The sequence below is a fragment of the Centroberyx gerrardi genome, chromosome 1, assembly GCF_048128805.1.
Source record: "Centroberyx gerrardi isolate f3 chromosome 1, fCenGer3.hap1.cur.20231027, whole genome shotgun sequence".
Classification (NCBI taxonomy): domain Eukaryota; kingdom Metazoa; phylum Chordata; class Actinopteri; order Beryciformes; family Berycidae; genus Centroberyx; species Centroberyx gerrardi.
In genome coordinates this window covers 33,753,895-33,771,455 of record NC_135997.1, presented here as the reverse complement: position 1 = coordinate 33,771,455, position 17,561 = coordinate 33,753,895, and positions in this window count along the sequence as shown.

Here is a 17,561-nt window from a genome sequence, read left to right as displayed (position 1 = left end):
ACATATTGAAATGAGACAGCAGTGTGACCTAGTGGTTAGTGAGGTCATCACCCAACCAGAGCGCACGGGTTCGATCCCCTGTGTGGTCATGCCATACCTGCCGAAGACAACAAGACCAAAAAGACAATTCCCCCCACTGAGGAGTGAATAAAGTATATCAAAAACACTCAGGGTTTTGAAGTGTTTTTTCCTTGTTGCTTAAGAGAGGTCTGCTCACTTCTCTCTCCTCTGTCGAGTTTACACTTGCAGAATAAACCACCCGCCCGCCTCTAAACCACTAGATGGTTTAGCAACACATTAACATTTGAGGCCGTGCAACACCAGAACGTGACCGGTGAAGCTAAGGCCATGCCGCTGCTTGGAAATGGAGAAACGATTCAGAGAGTCACCTGCACGCTGGCCGTGGGATGAGAGTTCCAGGCCATAACCTTATTTCAAATATGAGAGTGTTTCCCGCATCCAGAGACCTTCCTTGGTTATTTGATGGTGGATGCACAAACAAGGCTTTAGGTCTCGCCTGCACTCTCCAAATTGAATGAGAAGTAACTGATTGAAGGTGCGGCCACAAAGCGAGCGAGTGAAAGCGGGAGAGAAGAAAGTAGAGAGTGACTGAGTAAGTGTGGAATGATGGGAAAAGGAGGACTGCGTGTTTTGCCTGTAGAACGTCTGTAATCAGGTGGCTGAATGAGACAAACACATAGCTGTGTGTGTGCCAGACAGACAAGTCGGGCTTGTCGCTACACGCTCTCACATCTCCGTATCAGAGCAGAGGAAACAGATGGCACGCTGTCTGGAGTGTCGGCGGCACTAGTCCCATCACAATGAATCTACCAAAGTGAAATGGAAAGTGCGCGCTTGTGTTTGCAAATTGGCAATCAATAGATCAATCTATATGATAATGCACCTGCGCCATGTTTGTCTTGCTGTCAGGTGTGTGTCCCAGCATACACACAGTCCAAAGCAGACAATACGTCTTTGTCTCTCCTTGTCACACACACACACGTCACCCCTATCGCAGCATCACAGCAGGGGTCCACCAGCTGGTTCCTAGCAGGACACACAGCGGTCACCATGGTGACGAAGCCTGGCAGATGAGGACCCATGTGTGCGATTTAATGTCTGTGTGTGTGTGATGCTGATTTAACAACCTTTTAATAATGCAGAAAGCACAGCCTCGGTGTGCATGTGTCATCTGCCTTCGGTGTGTGGGGTTTGATAGATATTGAACAACTGATTCTTCACCACTTTCCTGTTTGCTTGTGGGCCAGACAAAGAAAAACGACAGATAGAGACAGGAGGCAAGACGGAGATAATGAAGCTGAAAGACTGATAGGAATATACAAAGACGTCAGTGAAACAGAAGTGGTTTCTGAACTTCATAACGCTGACAAATATTGTCTGTCAACCAGAAAGAAATACTATAATATTCCTATTAGGACTTGTAGTGTGTTGGTAGTACTCAATAGTGAGATGATAGAGAACTTATTGTACTTTATGGTATCTTTTATCTCCAGTGGTATTACTATGGGATTTTCTGTGGTATAATTTTCGACCTATAGTAGCTGCATGGTATTTTACCATTTTATAAAGGCTAGTGCATTTGGGGGGTCTAAGAGAAGCCAACAAGTCATCAATAGAAGGGGGTAAATATAATTATAACTCCTATTTTCTGGTGCAATTTGGAAAATCTAAAAACACTGCACAAAGTGGGACAGTACAGGAAAATGCATGGATTTTAATGTTAATGTTTCAATTGTAAAATTCAAAACAGCTGACAACTGACTGCTGCTTGGCCTTTCTAATGCTGAAGATGCGGCGGCGATACTTGTATAGTATCCTTCTAAAATGTATTGCAAGATATGTATTTTTTTGTAAGGGTGTGAGAGTTTTTGTCCAACATTTTAACTCTGACCTTGTAACAATTCTGTGTGTGTGTGTGCATGCATGCATGTGTGTGCACTTGTATGTCTATGTAATATCTTAATATCTTCACTACCATACCGGTCGCTGAACGGTTTCAGACCCATCCCATTGCTTTCACATCTGCAGTATATTCCTTTAAAACAATCAATACAATGCTTCTTTTAGCACCATTCGCCTGGTTTTCCCCCCACATTACTAGAGCGCCGCCGGTTACGGGAGAAGGGGGGAGGTTCCTAAAATGAGGAAGCTATAAAGGAAAATGAGGAAGGTGGGTGGGGGAAAGAACGAGGGAAGGAGAGGTGATAGATGGGGAGAGATAAGGAAGAGAGAGAAGACGGTTGGGGAGAGGGTGAGAAAAAGAAGAGTGAGGGAGGAGTTAAAGTGGGAGGGGCTGGTGGCTCTCAGACTACCTCTGGTTTGCCACCACCCAGGCAGCCTGCCAATCATAATGTTATTGTGTACCAACCTCATACATAACCTATTGTTAATAGTAGACCTGGGGATTGGGTAGAGGGGAATTTCCTTCAAGAACGCAGAGTGCAAGCTTGAAAATGCATTATATGCAGCATTATTTGGTCGATTTATTCACAATATGTGGTAGCATGGTGGAATGTTAATTCTCAGAAAGGTAATTCTCTGTAAAAGGAGTTGACTCAGATGCAGATAACACAGATAACCCCACAGATAACCCCTTTCATACCCAGAAGCTGTAAGATTGTGTGAACTTTTCTGGCAGTTCTAGTGGTTTTCCCCTGTCACACTATTAGCTACTATCTTGTCCATGTAGAATGCGTTCACATGACATGACGGTCCCGATAGGTGAGGCGAGGCCAGATGTTGCATTTAAGGTACGAGACGGAAGATGCCACGTGTTATTCTTTTAGAAAAATGGTGGATGAGGAGCTCCTGCATGTGTTTCTCCTACTGTTGTTAATCTCGTCCTCCGCTCGGATGGCTAATAGCTTCCTTGTCTCAAAGTCCGTCCAATTTCCAGACATTTTTGAAAACAAAAAATTTGCTAATTTCAACTTCAAACTTCCAACTCTCCCGCTCCAAACAAATGCTGCAGTGAGCGAGTCACAGAATGAAATACGTCGAAGCCCAGAGTCTCTCGTGATCATCGCGCTCGCTCTACGTGAAAGCGTACTACGTAACACTCTCATAACCCTTTGCGCACTTGATCCGGGAATTTTACAGCTTTTGTTCACACTAGCGTCCCAAAGGAAGATTCCCAGGAATTTCACTAGGTCAACTTTTCGGAAGTTAACCAAGTCCACCCACTGGTTTACTAGCGGCTAGGTGGCTAGCATTTTCCATAGACTTCCATAGATTTTCCATAGACACGGAGACACGTCTTATATCAACTAAACAAAACAATAGAACATTTGTGAAAATCATCTTGTGGCACCCACAGATACGTAAGCAATTACAAGATGTACACATTTTTGTAACTTCTGAGCGAAAAGGATTGGGTACAAGATTGTATACTTATAAGAGCAGTTACAGTGACAGTACGGTGACATACGGTGTCCGGGATTGTCCCGGTTTCAAGATGGGTGTCCCGAGTCCCGACAAATATCTGTAAAACACTAAAATGTCCCGGTTTTCAACATTCACTACCAAATTGTCCCGGTTTTCACCACAATTAAAATAATAATAATAGTATTATACTTGTTTTCAGCGCTTACATAGACGTTTATCATGTTCTGTCCCGCTCATTATTACCTAACCCAATCAAAAAAAATAAACAATGCACCACGCGTCTGAATTCAACACTGATTTGTCTGTATGTGTGTCAATCAATCAATGTGTCGTTGTCAAGGCTGTTGCTAGCCTATGACGCTTGTGGCTCTGTCTGACAGAATCTGTCAGTACGCTAACGGTTAGCTGTCATGCCGAAGAGAAAGTCGGTCTTTTCTAAAGACCTCCAGAAGGCTTACTCTTTTCTTCGTGAAGTAGCCGGCAACGAAAATGCTGCGTTCTGCACACACTGCAAGAGTACATTTTCGGTCGCGCACGGTGGAAATGCCGACATAAAAGATCATATTAAGACGGCCAAACATAAGCGGTGGCTTAGCAGTGTTTTGTGTTTACTAGTGTTATTATACAGTTTTCAAATAAACTATGTTTTGGTGGATTTTTGGAGACAAAACATTATTTTTCATTTGCTGAGGCGCTGTCCATGGTGTTGAAAGGTGCAGTCACTAGGTGTGCTAAGCGCTGAAATAATTGTCCCCCATCCTGATGAAAATGCCTATGGTGCGTGCATAAGCGCATACATGTGCACGTGCATGAACGTGCGGTACAATTAAGGGTCCCAGTTTGGGGGTTTGAAAATGCGGTCACCCTAAGTGACAGTGTACACTAGCCAAAGATCCTAACTATCGCTAGCTATAAAATCTTCATGGTGCATTGTTAGTAGGTTTGCTAGCAGGTTTACTAGCAGGCTGTTTGGACCATCACCAAAGACGTTCAGATAAGAGATTGTCACCAACAATCTGTTAGCTTTGCATGGAAAGCTACGTTATTTGGAACATTCCAAACTAGGAAGTCTTGCTTGTACTGAAGGCATGTTTAATTGTAAGTTCTATCGATTGAATCAGGCCGAAGAATGAATATTGCTTCAGTCTATAACATATATCATATATTTCGTAACCGTATGGTTCGTAGTTTGCATATGTCATGTAGTCTGTCTACGTCTGCTAAATGACATAATCTGTAATGTACTGATATAGACAGGAGTGAACCAGAGCCGGGCAGGGAGGAAGTTGATTTCAGTTCCCTATATCGACTCCAGTTCACACGACCCTGACACAGTTTCTGGAGGATTTCTGGGTGAAGCTACATGTGTGAAAGGGGCTTTTTGCCTTGTAGCGGGAATTAATTATGACCTTCTAAGACAAGAGCTAGTCTGGATTTATGTACTGGACACACTGACACCTAGGGCGCTCATTGACAAATTTGAGAACAAACTGTAGTTCCTCTTCTCCTAGACGTTAGGGGTTGTTCTTTTCAATTGACAGCTACTAATGGTGGTTGTTTCTCTCTGTAAATGCACACTTGCACCCTTTAGAACATATAGAGGTGCCTCTATTGTAGCTTTAATGTGCTTTGTGATGCTGGTCCTGTTACCTGATGCTTGTCATGAGTACTCCACAGAGTCTCAAAAGCACTGTAAATATGTATATATGCATATATTGTTTGTATTCAGATGGTACTTTAAAGTATATTGTGCATAGTTTTGCATGCTTTTAGGAATTCTCTTTGTGTATTTTATGTATTTCACCACTCTTCTGTGCAGGCTGGTCATGTGATTGTTCAATGAGGAAATCTTGGGTATTTAAGATGGTGTCTATGTACAATTATGTTTGTATGAAGTCTGATAAAGAGCACTTACCTCAAAATGTCACTTTTTATCGTTGGTGCATTAAATAATCCTGAATGGGTCACTTTTCATGCTTTTAGGTGTTTGCTACTTCATCCAGCACCTACCTAACAACAAGACAATGAATGTGCATACTACAGCTGGAATGAAGGGACTGAAAATTGCTGAATTGCTGAGACTGTAATCGTACATACGGTCTAAAATTTGGATTGAGGTTAACGGTAGCACGAAAAAACTGGGTCACATGTCCCTAAAACACAAGAATTCTAGAAAACTCCCAAGAATGAATGGTGGAACCTGTGAATGGTGCAGAGCAGATTTAAAACCCTATAAAACTGTTGTTTTCATAGTGAATGCTGCCCTTTAGCCTTTATGACCGTGCTTTAAAGCCATTAAAACTATAGTGAATGTAGCCCTGAGACCTCAAAAGGCTCTGAGACTATTGAGACGTTGAATTTAACAAGGAGGCCCCTGTCAGCGTCTTCTACCACAAAAACCATAACAGGTGTGTGTGTGTGTGTGTGTGTGTATGTCCAAAGTGAGGACATTTTGCCGGACCTCACTTCCACAAGGGACTAGTTTAGGATTAGGATTTGGGTTTAGGGTTAAGATTACAATTAGGATTAGGTTCAGATTAGGGTAAGGGTTAAGGTTTGGCATGCAGTTGAGCGGGTTAAGGTTTGGGTTATGGGTTAGGAATGATTATAGGCAGTGAAAGTCTTCACAAGTATAGTAATACAAACGTGTGTGTGTGTGTGTCTCAGGACACAATGTATCATTGTTAATACAGCGTCAAATTCTAAGGTGTGTGTTTCCCCTCACTGTGTGACTTATTTACACAGTTATATAAAGAGCACACACTTACGGGCAGAAACCTGCACTAATGCCACGTGATATTTGTCCTCAAAATAAGTGAGTTAAGTGGGTTTGACGGATTTGAGCAAGTTTGCTTTTGGATATTATTCTTTGGAGGTTGCTGGTGGGAAACCATAATTGCAGGATGTTAGAGCAACCGCTAAGAGACTGAATCATTACTTTTTTATTTCCTGCCAGGCCTACGCTTCTGCAACTTGACCAGCCTGTCGCATGAGACACAACAAAAGCATTGTTCAGACCTTCAGAGATTCTTAAGACCGTATATGGAGCTTCCGACAAGGGATAGTATTACACAGCTCTGAGGCCAGTATATAGGGCATAGTTGGCATGGGGACGAGCAAGCACAGTAATTTCTGCTCCGGTGCACCTTGCCCTGTAGAAGCCAAGCCTTCCTGTGTAATAGTTAAGCCTGCAGAGAAAGGAGCTCAGCCGGCCACCAGATCTGCTATGGTTTTAGTCTGGAGATGGATGATAAGATAACTTCCGTTGGCTTTACGTTTATCTGCTCTCTCTCTCTCTCGCTCTCTCTGTCTGTCTCTCTAGCTTTTCTCTCTCTCTCTCTCTCTCTCTCTCTCTCTCTCTGTTTCTCCTCCCCCATCTCTCTTTCTTTCTCTCTCTTTTTCTCTCTGTATCTCTCGGCGCAAATCTCGCTGCTGGCTTTGTGGGTAATACTATTCATTGGTCCAAAAATGCATTGTCACTTTCTTCTCTGAGCCTATTCATTGTGCGTGTGTGTGTGTGTGTGTGTGTGTGTGTGTGTGTGAGAGAGAGGGTGTGAATGTGTGTGTGTGTGTGTGTGTGTGTGTGTGTGATTCCAAAGCACACCTGTCATCACCAAGATAGTGGGCCTTTTATTACCAAAGCCTACGCAATTCAACAGACAAGCGCTTCTCCAGTAAAACGCATACACACACACACACACACACACACACACACACACACACACACACACAAGCACTCAAGAAGACAGTTGAACAGAAGAGAGGAGCCAGGTGCTCAGTCTAGTCATTTCTCTCTTTCTCTCCCCTTCTTTCCCCCTCTCTTCCTCTCTTCCAACCACCTCCTTTTCTCTTCCTTTCATTCTTTCTCTTTGGTGGATATCAGCCTAGATTTAAGATTTGTTTTTTAAATTTTAGATGTTTTTTTAATGGGAAATGTGCTTGAAATTGTTAAGTGAGCTGGAAACAAATAGGCTCTACATCAGATAATGCGGTTGGTTTAAACATTAACCGACTTTAACACCTGTAACAGCAGGTGTGTCATGGATAACTCTCTGTACAAAGTGCCTGGGACACAAATACAAGTCAAAGTCAAGTCAAACTTTAGTTGTATGGCACATTTCATACACAATGTGCTTTACACAAAACAATAAAAGCAGCACACATACAAAAGTAGTGCAAACCTGCCATAGAAATACATATCACAGAGATAAAATATACATATAAGAGAAAGGTTTTTGCCTGCTTTTTAAACAGGTCAGTGTTGGGGCAAACCTCAGGTCAGACTCTTCCAACAACTGGGAGCAAAATAGCTAAAAGTGGCTTTGTTAGCTTTTGATTTCATCCACTAAGCAGCCAGTAGCAGACCTGAAAGACCTAGTTGGCACATATCGTGAGTCAGAAATGTATTGTGGGCCCAGGCCATTTAGAGCATTAGTCCAAGCTGCAGACAAATAAAGGGCTAAATAAAGTCACATGCATAAAGTTGGGAGTCATCTGTATAATTATGCAACCAGATATTGTGTTTCCGTATTGTATAACCAAGAGGGAATATGGACAAATTGAATAACAGGGGCCCAAGAATTGATCCTTGGGGAACACCACACATTATACACCACAGCTTTTTCAGAGGTAAAATTAGCAAGAGAAACAGAAATGTCTGCCTTTCAGGTATGACCCAAAGTAGGAAAAACAATAGACTGCAATGTGTTTCGGTTGTCAGTACTTCATTAGACAGGCAGTTAAAAACACGTTTGGAAAAGGTTGCAGGAAGTGAATCTAAGGGACAGGTGGACAACTTGACTTGAGGTGCCATACAAGCTGATCGAGGTCTTTGGATTTAACATTATAGAAGTATGCCATACCTGCAACTGAAGAACACCCTATAAGGAGAGAAGAGAAGCTCATGTTTCCCATCAGGGCAAGATTTAGCTATTTCTTTATGATTTTATCATGAAAGAAGGTGGCAAATTCATCACATTTTGCAGGAGAGAAAGACTCACTTGAAACAGAGAGTGGGGGATTTCACAGATCATCATTTGTGGTGAAAAGAACTGTCCCTTGGTTTTATCATTATTAATCTTAGAAATGTAGGCTAATTGCCTATAGTAGGTTTCAGTTCCACAGCTGTGCAGTTTGTAGATATGCAGAATTTGCAGCTTAGTCTTTTGCCAGACTCGGTTACACACAATAACAAACAGACCGGATCAAGCGAAAGGTAAAGAAAAACATTTCATTTCTCTGTAGGGTCCTTTCCATAATGTTGTCAGACACTTATAATAACAATCTGAGCCTGTCAGTGGCAAAAACAAGAACTTTTAGTGGACGTACATTGACGGTTCACATTTGCCCCGTCGGATTACATTGCAGCCCGTTTTGCGGCTGCCGGCTGAAGCGATCTCGCTCAATACTGGACCAATTTCAAAAATTGTTGTCCCCATTAGTTACCTAGACACAAAAAGTTGGGAAAATAGGGTCCAGGTTGAAAAATACCGAAGTTACCCTTTAAGGCTTTTCGAGATCACCAAGTCCGAGGTGTGGTCCTGTCTATGGACAGACCCAGAGACATGTTGAGAGAGCTCAAAAGGGTCCAACAGGCAGGTAAATAGTTTTGCATCTTTAGTCATCACCAGAAATTATAATATAGGCTAAACACAACAAACACTTCCAGTAGCTACTTGATACATCAAGCTATTCTAATATCCTGAACTGATGTCTAGCTTAATCCATAGCTTTCAAACAACCCTTAGGCTACAACAACCCTTATTACAAAGAACTAGAAGGGTAGCCTACTATAAAAATATCATAGCAAAAGTTCAAAATATCATATCTACTCTAGGTCAACAAATATACCACAGAAACCCCGATAGCAGTACAATAAAGAAATGAAGTCGTATGCCATAAAGTAGCAATAACATCACTATAAACTCATTATTGAGTAAGCCTAGGCCTACCACAGACACACTACAACCCCTCGTGACTATTATTAAAACTTATGATGATTAAGTAATCCGTGATAATTGGAACCGGTTGGGCGCTTGCTAAACTGACTCACCCCATAGGCTATTTGGACTTCGGTAACCAAGCCAAAGTTATGCTTTACCGAGCTAGATAAAAGTTCCTGGAAATTTTTGGAAGACAAACCGACCAAACGACCGACAGAGTGACCTAATAGTAGGGCTAGCAACAATAAGGTCACTATAAACTCAATATACAGAATAACACCCTCCATAGGAATATTATAGAGATATTATAGGGATTTTTCCATCAGGGAATGCAGTTCAGAGGCTAGTCCACATCTATAATGGGAAGCGGTTTTGGAAAGTGAATTGCCTGATTACACTCACATTCCTGTCAGCCCCTCCTCTGTTCTCCCCAGATCCACATCCACATCCACATCCAGATCCAGTCACCCTGCCCGCCCTTCCCATTTCACACCTTGCTGCGATGCGTCAAGTGAGACACAGGTAGCCAGGATAAAACCGGAAACTAGACGCGTTTGCCTTCAAAATAAAAGCGTAAAATTTGTAATTTTGGAAAAATCTTACCACAATGTAATGATTACATTAAATATGGGGTGAAACTCTATATAGCCTATGCCAACTTGCATAGGCCTACACTTCTATGAATATTTAATAGCTTTAATGAAAATTAAATGAGCCATATGGGGAAATTTGTTTGTTGCAGGAGTAGGCCTAAGACAAAAAAGGAGCACTGAAGATAGCTACTAAAACAAATACATCAAATTAACATATTAGTAATACAACAAATATATTAATGAAGATACAGCATCTTCACTGACTGATTTACAGGTTGAGACTTTTGTGCTAGCTGTTCACATTATGAGGTGTGCAGATGGGGAAAACAAATCTAGTTTGCCCACATCTTTATCTGAGTAGCCTACTGTTTTTTTTCGGTTGGCATAAATCTATGGTATAATGATGATCACCGACCGGAGGTCACAGTTTACCCAGCCACTACATCAGTGGTCTAGATGTATAAATGTACATTGTACCTATTCAATTTAGCAGGTTGCGACGCGTTTGTCAATAAGGATTTTATTTTGGAAAGCCCGACCGGAAGTCGTGTTGTTTTTGTTTTCGCTAACTTGCCACTCACTCCAGCGCACACCTCGATCCCGGTGACAGCTTCTCCCCGAGGAAAGACTCGCTCTGGCGGCTTAGTCAACACGGCTTGTTCTCCGTAGCTCCCGTTCCTGTACGTAATATTATCTTTGACAGTCTCGAGTGTTTTGACGGCGTCAGAAATGTCCCGAAAAAGGATATGACACTGAGTGAACACCGCTGAAGGTTTTTTTTTTTTGTCTGGTCAAGCTGAGCTGATACGACTGACTGAATCTATCGGTGTATCTCAGTTTTTCACCGCTTTGTTCTTCGCACCGGATCCAGTTTGTCTAGCAGAGTGGAAGAAACTTTTTGCGCATCATAAGGAACTAGTTCACGGGAGGAGACGAGAAAAGTAAAATTACTCAAGGTATGCCTTCTTTACTACTATAATACTCCTATAATTCCTATAATGATTCCTAAATATATGTAAATATTCCTCTTGGAACTTATAGTGTGTCTGTGACATTCAAGAGCGAATTAATAGTGACCTTAAAGTGTTTTTTGTATTTTTTATTTTTTTCTCCTGTGGTATCGTAATATGCATCTTACATTCCTGCCCTGCCTTATATTGTGTCTGGAGGAGCCTACATCTTCAATCGTATCATTATAATAGGCTATTCCTACAGTATTTCTATGGGGGGTTATAATTTTGCTTTGATATTTGTGTAGTATTCTTCCAGAAATTCTTATAGGATTACTATAGTTATCTTTTGTAAGCTGTCAAATTAAAAGATTAGCCTATATCCCATAGACAAGTTAGAGTAATTACGTGAAGTGCAGAGGTGAACCTGACAACCTGACGCCATGATGATGGAGATGATGGAGTTTAAAGACCAAGTCTGTCTATTAATTTAATAATAAAGAAAAATGGCTTATATTTGCCCCTAGACTTTAGAATGTGCCTCAGGTGTTTATCTGCATTTATGGGGCCAATTTGTCCCCCATTTTGTAAAAAATCAGACATATTTCAAAGAAGCCTATTTCATTTTATTATACACTGTTTTTTTTCCCATTTCACTGAACTCACCCATGCCAGTTTAGTCATTCTATCTGTTGAACTATAGGCATAAAACCTATATATAATGTGTATCATCTTTACCATTACTGACCATGCTTAACCTTGTGATAGTTTTTTGCCCTCATAAACCTACATTTATTATGAGATGTTTTGATTCATATTGGTGTTGAAAGACAGACATCAAAGGCCTACAGTGCAGCGCTGCTTTGGTGTATGTGGTTTCCTGCCTGTGCCTCCTCTCTTAATCAAAGGATTTCACACTGTCGACTAAAACTGTAATGGGCATAAAAGCAAGGTTGGCATTAGCTGCAGTTAAAACGATTCCATCGCCCTCTCTAGATCAGAGAGCCATGTGTTATGTGTGAAATTGAAAGTGAGCAAATTACAAAGGAGCAGCCAAGTGCAACTGGGATTTTTTTTCAAAAATGTTGCGTTCTTTGACATGCAAATAGTGCAGTGGATGCATGAGTCAATGGAGCAAGCCCGAGCCCTCGTTCTCCTTTGTGCTGACTTCATTATTCATAATGAGGAAAAGAAAGCCCCTCATGGCTGACTGAACCTCGTGACCCACACCTTAAGGCCACTGGGGTGATTTAATGTGTGTGTGAATGTGTCTGTGCGTGTGTGTGTGTGTGTGTGTGTGTGTGTTGTCTTATTGATTTATTCCTAACCCCGGAGGAAATATCCGCAGCATTCCACCTGCTCCTCCAATTTCCTTGTTGAAGACCTCAAAACCAACATACACACAGAGATATACACACACACACACACACACACACACACACACACACACACACACAGCATCACTGTGTTGCTATTCCAAAGAATACAAAGTCCCGACTGAAATGTAGCCTACGGAGCATTCCACATCGCCCATATTTTGTCTAGTTTTCTACTTCAACTTGAAACATTGTGATGGAGGGCCTTTTTATTGTCATTCCTGCTTTGACTCACTCTGCCCTGTGGGGTTTCTACTAGTGTCTGCTGCATTTTGTTAGAAGAATCGAGTCCCAATGAGTCTTCTATATGAATACTTTCTATGAGATGTTTTGCTTCTGCCCTCTGTTGTCTCATATTCAGCAGTTTTCTCACGGTCCGTCAAGAGCCAGTCAGTACATGAGCTGGCTACTTATCTGCATTTGCTTCTGCTTTCATGCTCAAGCCTCGGTCTGGTAATAGATAAAATAACATGTTCAACAACGGGGATTGACAAATCGTTAGCGTGCCAGACTGCCAAGTCTGATCTCGCGACCACACTGGCAGCAGCGCAGGATGTTGCAGTTTATGCAATCGCCATTCAATTACCATATTTTGCCTTTGACTCAAATTGACTGCTAAACAGGAACATGGAAACTTCTCATAACAGCACCTTGTACAAGTAGACAAATGAGGTCAAACATTCACTTCAGAAGAAAGACTAAAGAAGAAAAGGTGACAAAGGGCCTATTTCCTGGCCAATTTCCTCAACAGGGGCACGGTTGCGTTCTAGAGCGGATTGATACCAGAATCATCTCTGTGCCTGCAGTAGATCGCTCTGTCTGCTGCGCATGCTAACGCTTTAATCGCAGGCGATTAGCCTTATCCGAAGACAGACCTTTTAGAAATCCAAAGTGGGTATTGTTTTTTATTCTATGGTCTGTAGATTCATAACTTGAGAGAACAAAATCTCAATCTTCATCATTAATGAAGTCCATTATGAATCAACAGCGCAAAAAACTTTCGCTGTCTGGCTAACTTTGCTAACTTTCTGTGTCGACAAAACAAGTTGCGCTTGAAGTCAAGATAGAAGGTCATTGAAAGCTAGTTTTTTTTTTTTTTTTTTAATTTTGTGTCTATTTTGTGTCCCCTAAACAAGCCTGGCAGGTTTAGACGTGTGTCATTAAAATTAACAAACCATCCAGCTTCAGACCTGCTGCAAGTTCTCGTTTCCTTATTTTTAGGATAATGCTAATCACCAGCGATTACTTATCAAACTGTATGCTAAAGCGTTAGCATGCACACCAGACAGAGCTATCTACCAGAGACACAGAGATGATTTTGCTACCAATCCTGTCATCACACATTGGGTAACAATGTGCCAAACTCCACACTTTCGATTTGGCAGAATGCTGAACTCGGTTCAGAGAGGGAGAACTGTGTGTGTGTGTGTGTGTGTGTGTGTGTCTTTTAACCATTGGCTTAAACAGCCCCCGAACCAGCAAGTGATCTTTGACCCTTATTCACACTCCCTGTCACTTCAGCTCCAAGGCTTGACAACAAAGAGCAGCTTTTGTTCCCTGAATTACTCTTCCACACACATTCTTGCTTTCAGTCTGCCGCCTGTGGAGGAGAGTGGGGTAAAAGCAGACTCAAACTGACGCAGGACAGTATTCTAACTCTAACCTCAATCTAAATGTGATTGGAAATGATGATGTAAGCCATTTCTTAGTGAACTTAAAATGTGCTTAGCAAGTTCGGTGTTGTGTGCCCATATGGGACACATTTTGTGTTTGCCCGTACTTTGTTCACGCTTCACTGATGATTCATGATTGTCATTTTGGTTCCACTTTCTTTATTGGGTAGTCTCATGGAGATACGGTTCTGTTTTTCAGACCTGAGAACGAAGAACATTCAGCAAACTGAAATTACACGATACAAAATATAACGGTCAGCAACATAGAGGGAGAGACATTATAAAAAAAACAATCGTAAACAACATAGAAAATGTGAGATGCCGAGAAATTGTCATTTCAAAGTCGATTTCACAGTCACACATTTATACACATTTATAAGATGCATAGTACCAGAAACCTTTCAACGTTCTCATTCATGCGTGTAGTATTTAAAACTAACCAACTTGATATAAATCACAATGGTGAGTCCGAAATGCATCTCTTGTAATAAAACACAAGGCGCTGTGGCAAACTGGATCCAGTGGCTTCACATTAGAAGGGGCAGCATGCGAAGACAAAGTGTTTCAGTCGATTTAGTTTGACATATTTCCACACCCTCGCCCCTATCTTCATGTTCGGGCTGCAGGCTACAACCTGCGCATAAATCTTTACGTGGTTCTAATGTCACAGCCGATACTTTGCCTCATTCCCGAGAGTCTCGTTCCCACTCTCGCTCTCTCTGTCTCGCTGTGTGAGTCACACATTATTTTGTCTGCCATGCCACAGCACATGATGAAGACAACAAAGATGATTATGACGAGTCCGCCAGCGAGTGACAGGGTTGAGTCAGACCGCTACGGCGATGCAAAGATACATGGGAAAGTTTACTGGAAAGACACAACGAGACAGGCTGAGAGGTCAGGGTTTACAGAATTCGTCTCCTTCAGACATGCGTGGGTCGTTGGAGCGCATGGAATTAATGCACAGTTGCACACACACACACACGCAGACTCTATATCATCCTTTATGTGGGTAGCAGTGAAGAGTGCAGTGAAGCAACAGGTTTCAGGGTTCAGTGCGGGGTTAGTACAGAGAAATGAGAAATGCTAGGTCTAGGAAATTTGAAGAGTGTTTCTGTCTGTCTCTCGCACACGCGCACACGCGCAAACCCACTCGCACGCATAAAAAGCCGACAAAAGAAAGAAAGGGGAAATTCTTTGGCTGCATTGATGCCCGGGCGCCATGCGGGGACAATAGACAGGGTGTGTGTGTGAATGTGTGTAGGGGGGGGGGGGGGGATAGAGGGAGAGAGTGAGAGAGAGAGAGCATAGTGATTTGAGCACAGAGAAAGTGAGCAAACAATGTTGTATTCTGATATCAAGCCCTTTACAGAGGAAATGTCACACACAGCCACATGCACTTATATACACACTCACACGTGCGCACACACATACTCTATTACTGCACACTGTACCGACTTGATGTAGAGGTTGTTGTGTTGAAGGAATAGAAAGGGTGGGGGACTATTTTCCCTTTTCTCAAACGCAGCACATTTCTAGAGAACTGAGACCTCCGCTGTGTGTTCACACCGTTCACACTAGCTGGCCAGACTGTGGGTGGGGACCGGACACACTGGGTTTATGTTAAGTGTGACTGGGCGTCCACTCTGCCAATACTGTCTATAGTCCAGCACCCAAGATGACTAGGAACTTGTAGGAGCTGACACTATTCACAGATATGTCTCACAGAAATGCTGTATTCACCACTGGTATAATGGTGAATGACTCATGTTGTCCACACGTACAGCTAGTATCTGGTTAGCTAACTTTCACTGTCCTGTTAACATTTGCACACTAGCTAACGTACGTCGTAGAAGCTAGTAATCGCGTGTAAAGACCCCATGAAATGAAAAATAACTTTTTAACTTTTTTTTTACCTTTTTGCCCATGTTGCTGGATTTATTGTACACCAATCACCAATACAGGCCAAAAAAAAACAAAAAAAACCCCGTTGATTTCTAGAAATTTTATTTTTGTTGATTTCTGTTGATGACTCATCCTGCACTCGGGGGCATATGCAAAAATTCCATCCAATGAAATTTTGATAACCGTTGGAATTATTCTTCCCCAACCCCCACTATGCTTTGCTAAATTAGCCTGCTGGCTAGCAAGCTAGCTAGCTAACAAAGCCAAGACGTTTAGTGTTTAGAACAGCAAATGTTAAAGCTGTCTGGCTATAGATTCACTGTTGCATTATAGCAATTGGCAATAGAGAGTAGCAAAACTGACCTTTATTTATATGAGTGTTGTGGTTTATTACTTTATGTTATGTAGCCTACAGGACTCAAGCCTAACTATGCCTGTCTAGTAGAGGGTTAGTAGGCTGTTGCTCTGTATTATGTAGGCTATGACTCAACCACAGCATGTTACTACGTGTCCCATGCTCCCACCACATACCACTACTACTACAGAGCTTGCTTTATTAATTGTGTCTATATTGAACTCGCATAGTTATAATTAGACCAGGGGTTCCCAAAGTGGGGACTTTGAAGGGGGCCACCAGCAAAATGAGGACCGGTTCAGTAATTTCACTCACAAAGGTTTCTCCGGCTTCTCCTCATACAGTATAGACAGTTCTGTAATTTGACCATAACAGCAAAAGTCTTTTCAGCGGTCTAATGTGGATCTGTTTGGGAGTCCGTGACATGAAAATGTGGAACTCCTAGGCTAGACTATACCAATATATTTAGGTACTTGATAATACACTTAACTCCTCTCTCTCTCTCTTTCACTGTTAGTGAGTATGCGTGCAAACAAAGCAGTTCCTCCTCATCATAAACCACTGAGAAGTAACACGCTAACACCTTTTTCCCAAAAATGCTTTATTGTCACTCTTGAATGATGAAAAAAAGGAAGTGCTCAAAACCGCAAACCAACCGGGTCATGTGGCAATTATGTCTTGCAGTTTCATCAAATTCATGTGACTTTGTACTGTACGTAGTCTCTGAACCAAAAATTATAATATAATGTTTGTTTTAATAAGATGTTACACTAAAGTCCCTTTCACACAGAAAAAAGCTGGCTTCATGCCAGCTTATTGGCGGTTTTCAGTTCTATGTGAAAGGGGCTTTAGTATTAAAGTACAATAATTAATACTTTTGTGCTAATTGCCGTATTTGCTGTATACATTTAGAAAATGTAAAGTTAATAATATTCCTTAGAATAGCTCAATTTGTCCATCTTTTCTGCATAAACATGATCCATATTGCACTTGTTGATTTTGCCCATAATAAGAAAAGCATTTTTATTAATGGAAAATATAAAACAAAGAGTATACAGTATTTCAATTGCGAAGAAACAAGCCGTGTAGCTGAACATCAGACATGCACACATTTTCAGGAGTTAGTCAAAATGAAATACAAAATGTGAAAGGAGATGATGATGTAACGAAAGGGAAACGGTGTCTGAAGTACTGTGCAAAGTGTCAGAATCCTCTCTTTATTTACATAGATGTAACTTTACATTTGACTCTACTGTACTGTAACTATAAGATAAGATATGACTTTATTAATCACCTTGGGGAAATTCGGGAACTATACTACAGACTTTACTGTACAAACCACCAGCAAGCAGCAGCTGAAAC